Genomic DNA, 11,471 nt, shown 5'->3' with positions numbered 1-11,471 from the left:
CAACGAAACCCTTCTATGTTCGGGAGCACTGTTCTTGTGAACCCTGCCTGAGTCAGCACGTCTCCTCTCCTAGGTACGTGCCCACACCTCAGAGAGGCTCTGAGGGCCGGCGGGGGCTGCCGCGGGGTCTGGAGCCGCAGACATCGGCAGGGGGAGGGGGAGGGTGCACGAAGAGCCCCCTCGGAACGGGGGGTTCAGGGGGTGCCTTCCCCGGGGGCCCCACACGCCTATGACCCATCTTTGCCTCTTGCCTCTGTGGCCACAGATGGCAGCTAAAGGGGCTTCGGAGGCCCTGCCTTCCCAGGAGGAGAGAGGAAACTGGGCTGTCCTGGGTCCCCACATGGGGACCCCTTGTGCTTCTTGCCTCTCTGTACTGTTGGGCTCCTCGGAGCAGCACGGGGTCAAGAGGAAGCATCCCAGTGTGTGCGTGTATGTGCTCTCCGCCTCAAAGAACAGGTTTAATGCAGCGAGAGAATGGATCAGTTGAACGGAACACAGACAGACTTCTGAAATCTGCGTCTGCGTCCCTCGCTAGTCAGTCAAATGGTGTTAGTTTATGTAAACGGAGCTGGGATGGCGATTGGGACGGGGGTCCTGGGGCCGGGAGGGACAGGAGTAATTGGCCACATGAAAGACACCTGTGGTTGGCTCTCCTCACGGCCGAGCAGCGGTAAGCGCCTCATGGAATTATTATATACAGGGAATGAATTTTAAAAATTCATGCTTCCCCATGTTCTTCTCTTCATCACATAGTTCTTTAAAAATATCATCCTCAAAAGGCAATCTTAAATATTTAACAGGATCATTCTTGATTAAAATCTAATAAAAGGTGGGGGTCGCCTTCCACACACAATGCAGGCATACAACTAAGGGGGGGCTCTCCCGGGGAGTTCACGTGCTCCCCGGCGGGGTCCTCCTTCTGTTCGAGCTCTCTGCGTGTCCCGCCCCTGCTTCCGTCCCAGGGTCCAGGACACCTGCTGTTTCCCTTCACCTGAGAGGTCTACGCCCAGCTCCAAGGACGGGGATCCAGCTCCCGGTGCTCACAGTTTCCATCCCGTGTCTAATGAATCACATTCTACCCAATGGCTTGGTTAGGACGAGGGGTGCAAACAGTTGTCGTCTGAGCTTTTATTGTGCCCAGCCCCGTGCTGGCCCAGCGCCCGCCAGCCAAGTAGACACTCCTCAGGGGCGTCCTGGGGGACGGGCCTGGGGGAGGGACGAGCCTGGGGGCAAGCATGCTGCCGACTCCTGGTCATTTCCAGAGGTGAGGACTCATTTACACCTGAACATCTTCTGTGCATCTCTGGGCAAGATTGCATTTGCCGGAGAAGATCTTTCTTGTCCCGGCAGTGTTCTTTTGAGACCGAACCTGCATTTGAGGGTAGAGAAAGCACTATTTAAGTAACGTTCCATGATGTCTTGTCCAGGGGGTGAAATGCATTCCTGTGTTGGTGGCGGAGTGTTTCTGCTAGTTTCACTGCTTTTAAATTGTTAAGAGCATTGAAATGACTGGTAGCTCAGACGCTCTAAACTGGTTCCTCTCGGGGCCCAGGAGAGTCCTTGCGGTCTAAAAAATGGAATAGAGACAAATTAAATGATAATAGCGCACCTGCTCAGATCTGTAATTTAGACTCTTGTAATGAAAAAACAATGAGTGGCTTTGCCTTTCTGCTGTGTTGCAAGCTTTTATCACAGTTGTTCAGGTTACAAATAAAAAGCCGTAAGCCCCCCACCATCACCTGCAGCAGAGCGCTTCCTCCTTCCCCCGGGGCTGCTGCGGCTAGACAGAATGCATGTTCCAAGCTGGAGCCCCCGTTCTCCCCGGCAAGTTGGAAGGGCTCCCGGCTCCTTTAAGGGGCTCCCTCCATGGTCCAGGGTGATGATGCCTCGTGCTCCCTGGGGTCTGGCCTGCACGATAAGCTCCCCTGTCAAGTCTGTGACCCCTCAGAGGGCAGAGCACATAGGCCGATGATGATTTCCCATAAATAAGGTCGCCCAGAAGCTTTGCTTGTCACCCTGCTGGCCCACGTTTGCTCACCTGGTTCCGCCTGGCTTCAGGGGAGGCTGGGAAGTGAGGTCTTCTGCAGGGTGTCCTTGGTGCAGCCCAGGTGTTCTGGAAGGTTCTAATAGGAGGAGAAGCTTCTGGGGGCATAGCGACAGAGGCACGGAGCAATTACACTGAGCAGAGCTGAGCATCACCTGCGAGGGGATGCCCGTGCCTCGTGGTCACTGCCCAGCACTGAGTTTCCCTTGGACCATGGGGCCGGAGTCAGGAAGTATGGGAGAGAGCACTTCCCTTGCTATCCGGGGTGTGAGGGAGAGGTCCCCACGAGGCTGTGCCCAGGGCTCCGGTCACACCCCTGTGTCTCAGGCACTGGGACTCCCCTCACCTGGCCTTCCTCACACCAGCACATCCCCGAGGATGTGGAAGGAGTAAAAGGCCAGGATGAACGCCCGGCTGCCCAGCTTGGGGTAAGTCTGGTCAGTTGCAGGAGCTCCCTGACCACAAACTAGGGGCTCGAGCAACGCAAGTGCACAGTCTCTCAGTCAGGACTCAGCACGGCCCCAGATCCAGGTGTGGCCACGCCCGGCTCCCTGCAGGCGCCCAGGAAGGACGTGTTCTCGGCCTGGCCTCTCCCGGCTGAGTCCGGTGGTCCCTGGCAGAACTCCAGTCTGTGCATGACATCCCCTGCCCCCCCTGCACCTGTCAGCACCCACACTCCCCTTTTCATGAGGACACCAGTGCCATTGGATTAGGGCCACCCTGCTGCTGTGTGACCACGTCTTAACCTAACTAGTCAGATCTGCAATGGCCCCATTTCCAAATAAGGTCACCTTCAGAGGTGCTGGGGGTTACGACTTCAACGTATCTTTTTGGGGGGACACAATTCAGTTCATGAGAAAGGTTCTGTCCAAGTCGAGGGGAGGTGGGAGAGGCAAGCAGGAGGGTCAACTGTGCTGCAAGGCTTTATCTCTTCACAGAGTGGGGACAACATGTGACATCTTACCCTTCTTCCTATTTTTCATCTGTGTCAATGCAGCCAACAGTAGAAGAGACACAAACCCACAATGACGAACAGAAGAGCGTACAGCCGTCAAGGTGGGTCCCCCCGAGCCAGCGGGGCAGTGGAGACACTCAGACCAGCGCTCAGTGGGGGTGGGGCGGGGGTGGGGCGAGGGTGGGGGAGGAGGGGCACAGCCGGGAATGGGGGGCGCCCGGAGGAGAGATGACCCTGTGCTGGTTCGGGGGTCAGGTACCACGGAGGCAAATGAGGGATGGGTACACGTGGAAGGTAAGTTCTGGCAGAAAGGGGACCATCAACATCAGGAACAGTAAAAAGTTGCACAAGAAAATGAACATCTTAGCACGTAAGGGGGTAGCTATGAGCAGGGCCGAAAGCACTCAATGTCAGTTTGAGAGAGATGATGACCGAGGCAAGGGGCGGAGAACCAGCGTGCGGCGGGGTGACCCATCGATCTCCACAGGAGGAACCAACAGGCAGCTCTTCACGGTGCATATCCACGAGGAAGGCTCCAGAAACAAGAGCTAGGGGAGGCGAGTGGCGGCCCCCGTCCAGGGGTACCAAGTGGTGGGAGGGGCAGGGAGGACGACTGCTGCTCTGCATCATAAATCGGACACACCATGTTACTTTAAAAACGTATGATCTTGGTAAATGAAATGAGGGCTAACGTCCTTGAATGCTATGGCATCTTTAAAAAGGTGTGCGTGTCAGACCCCAGGGCCCCCGAGGGTAGCTCGGTGTGGGAGCCCTGAGGACGCAGACACAGAGGGCCGGAGCAGAGTCCCCGCCTCACGGGAGTGCCAGTTGGGGGCTGATTGGCTGCTGGGGGGGCGGGGCTGTGCTCCAGATGCCAGCAGCATGTCCCCACCGTCCAAGGCGCCCACGCCCGGGACCCCGGCCGGATGCCGGGCTCAGCCGGCAGCGTGATCCCAATGGAGACCACACATGGGAAGAAGACAGGGTCGTTGGCCTGGCGGGGCTGGGAGGGGACATGTTCGGGCTGGGGAGATGCCCTGAAAACACACCCCGAGATCATCTTTCCCCTCTTCCGCGTCTCAGCGCTGGTGTTGATCCGACCACACACCGCTGGGGCTCTGGGCCTCGAGGGGCTGCCCACACAGCCGTGCCTCTGGCCAGGGACCCACTCCGGACCCTTCAAGATGAACGTCTGGCGCACTGGTCTCTCTGGTACCCGGAGATGCCTGCAGCAAGGGACGAAGGGGACAGCAGGGCCTGCCTGAGGTCATGTGGCTTGCAGAGACCTTGGGCTGCCCTCTGGGGCCTGGGGGCCTCTGGGCAGCATTCGGGGACCCCTGTTCCTTCCATCAGAGAGGTCTTTCTATTCCTAGCAGCTTCTATGGCCCCCAGACAGCTCAGAGCCACCCTTCTGAGTGGGGCTGGGCTGGGCTGGGTCAGGCTCTGCAGCCCACGGGTCTGTCCTTGCCTACGAAGGACAGAGCTGTGAGGTGCACACCGGCCTCTTGCCTGGAGGGGCTGAGCGGTGTCCTCACGTCCCTCAGGTGCTGATGGTCCCCCTCCCCCAGGGGGTTTTAGCGTGGAAAGAATTCCCAGCCTTTTCTCTGTGATTTTCCCCTTACTAATAGGACTTCCAGCTGTTTGTCCCCATGAATGAGGGAAAAAGTGCATTTTTCTTCATTAACGTGCCTGCTACCAAAGCCACTCATTTGAAAATTCGTTTTGGCACAGGCCGCAGCATCTGTTACTGTGTTGCCTAGGCCCTGAGGGCACAGGTGCTCACCTTGCCGGCTTCAGATGGTCCTGCACGAGCATCCTCGCTCCCTTCCCGGTGTTGACAGCAGGCTGGGGCAGCTGGGAATGAGCGGGGCTCCGTTTCCCCACCAGGTCACACAGACGGATTTGGCCGCCAGAGCCCCGAAGGCAGGCATGTGCACCTGGCCGCCCCTTCCCCTCGCGCCTGAGCCCTGACAGTGCCTGCTGCATGGAGCGCTCTGGGTCGACCCCTCCATGCAGGGCATACGCAAGAATCCATTTTCCTCCTGGAGCACTGCAGGGGGGTGGCGCTGAGGGCTCTCTTTGCAGGGGTCCCTGGAAATCCGCTGCAAGAGAGGCAGTTGAGGAAACAGGTGTGAGGGGCGAGCTGAACAACCACCAGACAGTAAGGTGGCTGGGGAGCGGTCTGGGTGGACCCAGAGTCTGCATCTCCTGAGTCATGAATTTGACCTTCTCCCTTTCCCAAACTGTTATTTTCAGCTCTCTGGAGAACAAGCCCCGAGCCCCCTGTAATCTCAGTGAGTAAACTACCTACAAGCCTGTGTGGTTTGTCTGCTTAGGAAAGAGAATAGATTATCTACAACCAAATTCCCGCTGGTGGGGGGGGTGGGGGTTGTGGGCTGCGGAGACGCAGGTGCCGCGCCGGCCACCAGGGGGCGCGGCGCCGCTTGGAGAAGGTGACAAAGCGCCGAGGGGAAGGACGCCAGCACACGAAGGACTCGGGGAGCCCATGCCTGTGGCAGGCGTGGGCCCGGGTCACAGCGGCTGGTTCTAGAAGGCCGGAGGACGGGAGAGACGCAGAGCTCGTGGACAGCAGCAGCCCTGTCCTCAAGGGCAGCCGCGGCGGTCGCGTTCCGGGAAAGCTTCAGGCACGGGGCACACTGGCCACAAGCCCACATCTGGGGGAAACCTCTGGCAACCGTGGGAATGCGTTAGAACCAAGGGGGGTGCTTCCCTGGGGGTCCCCACAGGAGTGAGAGGTGGTTTCCAGAAGGCCGACTGGGATTCCCGGGGTGGGTCCCAAATCGTCAGAGATGGAACAGGAGCGGCTCCCATGGGGTGGATCTTTCCGGAACACTGGGTCTGAGGAGTCTTTGGTCAAGCAGGCTCCTCTCCCCCTCCCTAGGTGTGTGGGTGGGGGCAAGCAGGTGAGGCTCAGGCTTAGGCTTAGGAGTCAGCTGGGCCAGGCAGGGATGCACACGTGAAGCCGGCACCCCGCACTCCAGGCCCCACAACTTCGATGTCTGAGGACAGTTTTGGAAGGGGGAGAGGAGATGCTCCTGGTGTTTAGTGGGGAGGGGCGTCTGTGTCTGGTTTCCTCATCTTGCAATGGGAATCATCCCTACCTCATCAGTCATTAGGGTTGGGTGATACAAGGGTTAGGTGAGATAGTCCAGACACGCACGGCCTCACACACGAAGCCCCCATGAAGGGCTGCTGGGCTGCTCACCGGGACCTTTGGGGTTGCAGGACCAGCTGTAGGGACACCTGGGCAGAACTTACATAGCTGAAAAGCCTGTTCTTCTTCTTTGAAGATTTTATTTATTTATTTATTTATTTATTTAAAAGATTTATTTTTATTATTATTTATTATTATTTTTCATTCACCCAATTAAAGAATGGGCAAAGGAATCGAGTGCACATTTCTCCAAAGAGCGCATACAAACGGCCAACAAGCATATGAGAGATGTTTAACATCACCCAAATCAGTGAAATGCAAATCAAAACCACACTGGTAGATACCACTGTGCATCTGTTTAGGATGGCTTCCATCAAAACACTAACAGAAATTCACAAGTGTCGGCAAGGGTTTGAGAAGTTGGGCGGTGCTGGTAGGATGGTAACATGGTGCGGCTGTGATGGAAAACAGTGTGGAGGTGTCTCAAAAAAATCAAAATTAGAACCACCCTATGATCCAGCAATCCCACGCCTGGGTATATACCCACGAGAAATGAAAGTGTGGTCTCAGTGAGATATTCACATACCACGCCCACAGCAGCATTGTTCTGGAGAGCCAAGACTCAGAAGCAACCCAAATGTCCATTGATGGATGAACAGACACACAAAACGTGCTCTGTATAAACAACAGAATGCTATTCAGCCTTAAAAAGGAAGGAGATCCTGACATCTGCTACGACCTGGATGAACCTTGAGGGTATTACACTGAGTGAAACAAGCCAGTCACAAAAGGACAAATGCTGTGTGATTTCCCTTAGATGAGGACCCTAGAGGAGTCAGATTTAAGAAACAAAGTAGGATGGTGGGTGACAGGGTCTGGGTGAGGGGGATGAGAGTTAGTGTTTAATGGGGACAGAGTTACATTGGGAAGACGGGAAAAGTTCTGGAGATGGACAGTGGTAATTGTGCATTTTTCTGTCACATTATATATTATTCTTACTATTTGTGGGTATTAGAAAAGATCTGGAAGTATACACATCACACTGTATTTACTCCTGGAAGTCAAAGTTGAAGGAGAGAATTCTAACTTTTACTTCTCCATTTCTATACTATTTGGCACTTTCAGAAGGAAAGGATATTACTAGTACAGTTTTTTAAACCAGAAAAACAAGGTTTAATATTTATATAGTTTAGATGGGTAGTTAGGGAGAGAGATGATAAGTTGGTTAGCTAACTAGTTAAACGCTTGCTTATGAATGCTGCAACTCAGTCCACTTCTCTATCTTAAGAACAATTATTATTTTTACTTCTCCAGGTAAAATTTGTTATTTTTAGTTTTGTGCACTTTTGCTTCAGGACTGTAATCCTGGAAATCAGAAGTAAGCTCCTGTAAAGTAGGCTGTAAAATTCTCCTGGTAGCCTCCTCTGTAGATTGCCATAGTAGCATTCCAAAAGCAGAGTAGAGCAAATAAAAGGAGTAAAGACATCATAATGATGGTGACAATGATGATGGTGATGGTGGTGATGGTGATGATGATGGTGATGATGTTGATGATGATGGTGGTGATGATGATGGTGGTGATGGTGGTGATGGTGGTGATGGTGATGGTGGTGATGGTGGTGATGTCAATGATGATGGTGATGATGATGATGATGGTGATGATAATGGTGGTGATGGTGGTGATGGTGGTGATGGTGGTGATGATGATGGTGGTGATGGTGGTGATGGCAATGATGATGGTGATGATGATGATGATGGTGATGATAATGGTGGTGATGGTGGTGATGGTGGTGATGGCAATGATGATGATGATGATGATGGTGATGATAATGGTGGTGATGGTGGAGAGGATGGTGGTGATGGTGATGATGATGATGATAATGGTAGTGATGGTGATGGTAGTAATGATGGTCGTGATGGTGATGATGACGGTGATGGTGATGATAGGTAACATTTATTGAGCTCATATGTTTGCCAGACTATCACAACCCCATGAGATAGGTACTGTCATTGTGCCCATTTTACAAATAAGGAGAACAGGCCACCAAAATGTCATCAGCCAAGCACGTATAGCTAGGAAGGTGTGGAGCCCTGGATTTGAGCCTGGTTTGAGAATCAATGTCCTGGTCGGCCTTTCCTCATCTCCACTGCAGGAGACAGCAGAAGTCAGCTGGGCACAGCAGAGCAGAGCCTATGGGACAGGGTTGCCTTCAGGAAGAGGGAGCAGACCTCATGTGTCTGTACCAAGGGATGGGCTCTGGTTCATAGCACCAGGAAGCTCCAGGGGAAATCCTCAGAACCAGGAGGGTGGTGGGAAGGGTAAGATCCTCCCTGTAATCACAGGTTTCTGCCATCAGTGATGGCAGAGCTTCAGCTCCCGGGGTGGGGGACCTGGCTAGGAGAGGGGCACGGGCTGCTTGTGGGGAGGACCGGTGATGTGAATGGGGGCATGCAGTGTTCACAACGGAGCACAAGCATAGCCCGCACCTCATCTTTTTTATTACAACGGGGTGCCCCAGGGCAGGGGAAGGAGAGCAATAGGGAGTCCCAGGAACAGTGCGGCCCCTGCATGTTTGGTCACATTGGTGGCTGGGGGGTCACCAGGGGCCATGCCCGGCCCAGAGGTCAGCACTGGGGCTCACCAGTGGGAGGAACAGCTTGGGAACCTAGAGCTGCTTGGGCTGGACAGAGGAGCTGGGAGTGGCCAGAGGGGAGGACATGTGGCTGCCGTGGCCACGGGCTTGTTCAGTGTCCTCCTGGGCGTTTAGCTCCTCACCTGTGAAGTGGAGGTGAGGAAGAGGTAGACATGTGTGATTCCTAAGACATTTCCCAGCTCTAATGTGGTTGCATTCCCAATAATAGAAGAGAATTCCAGCCAGGTACTTATTTCCACAGCCCGGTGTCTTCAGGCTCCCTGGGGAGCAGGAGTGGGGGCTGCAGCTGTAGGACAGAGGGTCTGGCTGCCAACCCTGGTTTGAGCCTGGGGTGAGGGCCCCCAGAGGAGGGTGCTGTGCCTGGGCTTTCCCGATTTTGTTTGTTTTCTGGAGACGGTTGTCCTAGGGGCTAGCTGCAGAAGGGAGACTGATTGCAGCAGGAGACTTTGACCCGGGGAGCAGAAATTCTAGCTGGTAGGGGCCAACCTTAATCTGAGCCAGTTATGTTTGCACAGCCCGGAAAACTTCCTTGTTGACTAATGGATTTCAGGGTTTGACTTCCAGGTCCTGGCTCTTAGCTTCCTGCTCCATGTTTCTGTATCCATTTCTCCCTCCCACTGCCTGGGAAATGAAGTGGTTCACCCTAAGAGGGGTTTCCAAATGACAGAAATCTGGAAAAATGATTTCTACAGCAAGTATTCCCTGTCATTTCAATATACTTGTACTGGGGGAAAAAGGAGTTTGGACAGCGCTCTAGAAACCCCCGGGAGTCTGGATAAGCAGCCAAGTCAGCAGAAGAGTAAGTGTTCTCTTGTGCTTCTGGAAAAGTAAGCATCGTTGTAGGAAACAAAAAGCCGACAGAGGTGTCCTTTCTGCCAGATCTGGAGACCAGAGCGTAGGCCAAGGTCACAGGACCACAGTCCCTCCTAAGGCAGGAGGGCGGAGCGGGCTGCAGCCTGGGGCGCTCCTTGGTGTGCAGACGGGGTGCTGCAGTCCCTGGCCTCGCGTGGGGCCTCCCCTGTGTCTTCCTGTCGTCTCCTCTTGGTTGCCCTGCAACCACGTTTCCCCTCTTGACAAGGATACCAGCCCTGCTGGGTCAGGGCCACCCTAGTGACCGAGTCTTCCCCTGGTTAGGACTGCCGTGACCCTCGTTCCAAACAATGTCCCATTCTGAAGGTGTTGGGGTCAGGCTTCCACTTATCTTGGGGTGGGGAACACAGTTTAGCCCGTGAGGCACAGGGTAAAGCCGAGGGAGTTCCCCGGAGAAACGGTTCTGCACGGAAGGACTGGGAAAGGACGCTGTCCCGGACTTGTCTTCGCTCTGACCTCGTGGAGAACCAGAGCGGTCAGGCAGCATGCAGCCAGGTACCAAGTTCACGCTCTGGGTTGACAACTAGAGGCTGTTGTAAGTTAAACACGGGTTCCTAACCCCGGGAACCTGCAGGTTTGACAGCCCCCCCTTCTTTCATTTCTGTTGAGCTCCTACTCCAATTATTGCTCCTCGTGGTTTTAAATGACCAATTTACGATTGCAAATTCCTGTACGTGGATCTTAGGAAACACAACAATTTCATTTATAAGAAACCTTCAAACAGGGCTTTTCTGTGTGCCCAGATTTCTGAAAGGACTCGAAGCTCGTTACTAATCTTATAATGTGAAATAAAGTGCAGACTCTTCCTCCTTTTGGATATGTGAAACTTTGATCTTTCCAGTGACTTGTTGGCATGTTGACCTTTTTCCGGACGGCTTGGCCAGCTGGCAGGGCGTCCGAGGAAGACGTGGAGAGTGATGTGTGGTGGGGCGGGAGAAGCGGACCCAGCCCTGGCTGGGCAGGCTGCTCAGGCTGTGGAGGCCTACTGATTCCAGCAGCGTGTGCGAGTCCTGGCTCGCACCCCACCCTCCCCGCGGCGGCCACGGGAACGGGGAGTCAGGAGGTGGCTCGTGAAGGGCGGGGCCCCTCTCCTCAGCCTGCGGTCCTGCTCAGAGCTTAGCCATGCACCTGCCCTGCTCTCCTCGGGTCTTTGCAACTAGGGTGATTGACAGGAACCTCGGGGACAGGGTGCTGCCAGCTGCTCGGGCTAGGGGTGGGGGGGACAGTAGGCCCCAAGGGGGAGAGAACGAGGACGGGTATGAGAGCGGGCGGGAGGCCAAGGCACAATGTGAAGGGGGCCACAGGTCTCCCGGGTGCAAAGCACACAGCACTGTGCCCAGAGCAGGCAGCTCTAAGGGTGTCAGTGTGGGGCGGTGGCTCCAGGCTCTCGTGACATTGAGTCAGCAGCCGGTGTCACCCCGGGTTGGGTCCCGACAGCCCAGCCGGCCTCGGCTGGTGGAGGCTGGCACTGGAGGCAGGAGATGTGGGTGGTCAGGGCGGCCCAGCCCCACCCCTGGGAAAAATCGTCCACGGAGCCACGATACTTGTTGACACTGCCCGGAGCGACAGGGCCACCCAGGGCAGCCAGAACCTCGTTGTGAGAACAGCCCCAGTGTCACGTTGGTAAAAAGCCTGCACGAAAACGTGACTGCTTCACTTGGAAGCCCCGCTTGTGAGAGACCCTAACAACCCTATTTAGGTTCTCGTTCTCAGACTGGCGCTCCCACGGGGAAGGGCCCAGCCTGGGCCGCAGGTTGGCGGCCGTTGGTCAGG

Source organism: Ursus arctos, unplaced genomic scaffold (genome assembly GCF_023065955.2).
Source record: "Ursus arctos isolate Adak ecotype North America unplaced genomic scaffold, UrsArc2.0 scaffold_3, whole genome shotgun sequence".
Taxonomy (NCBI): Eukaryota; Metazoa; Chordata; class Mammalia; order Carnivora; family Ursidae; genus Ursus; species Ursus arctos.
Note: the sequence above shows the minus strand (reverse complement) of the source record.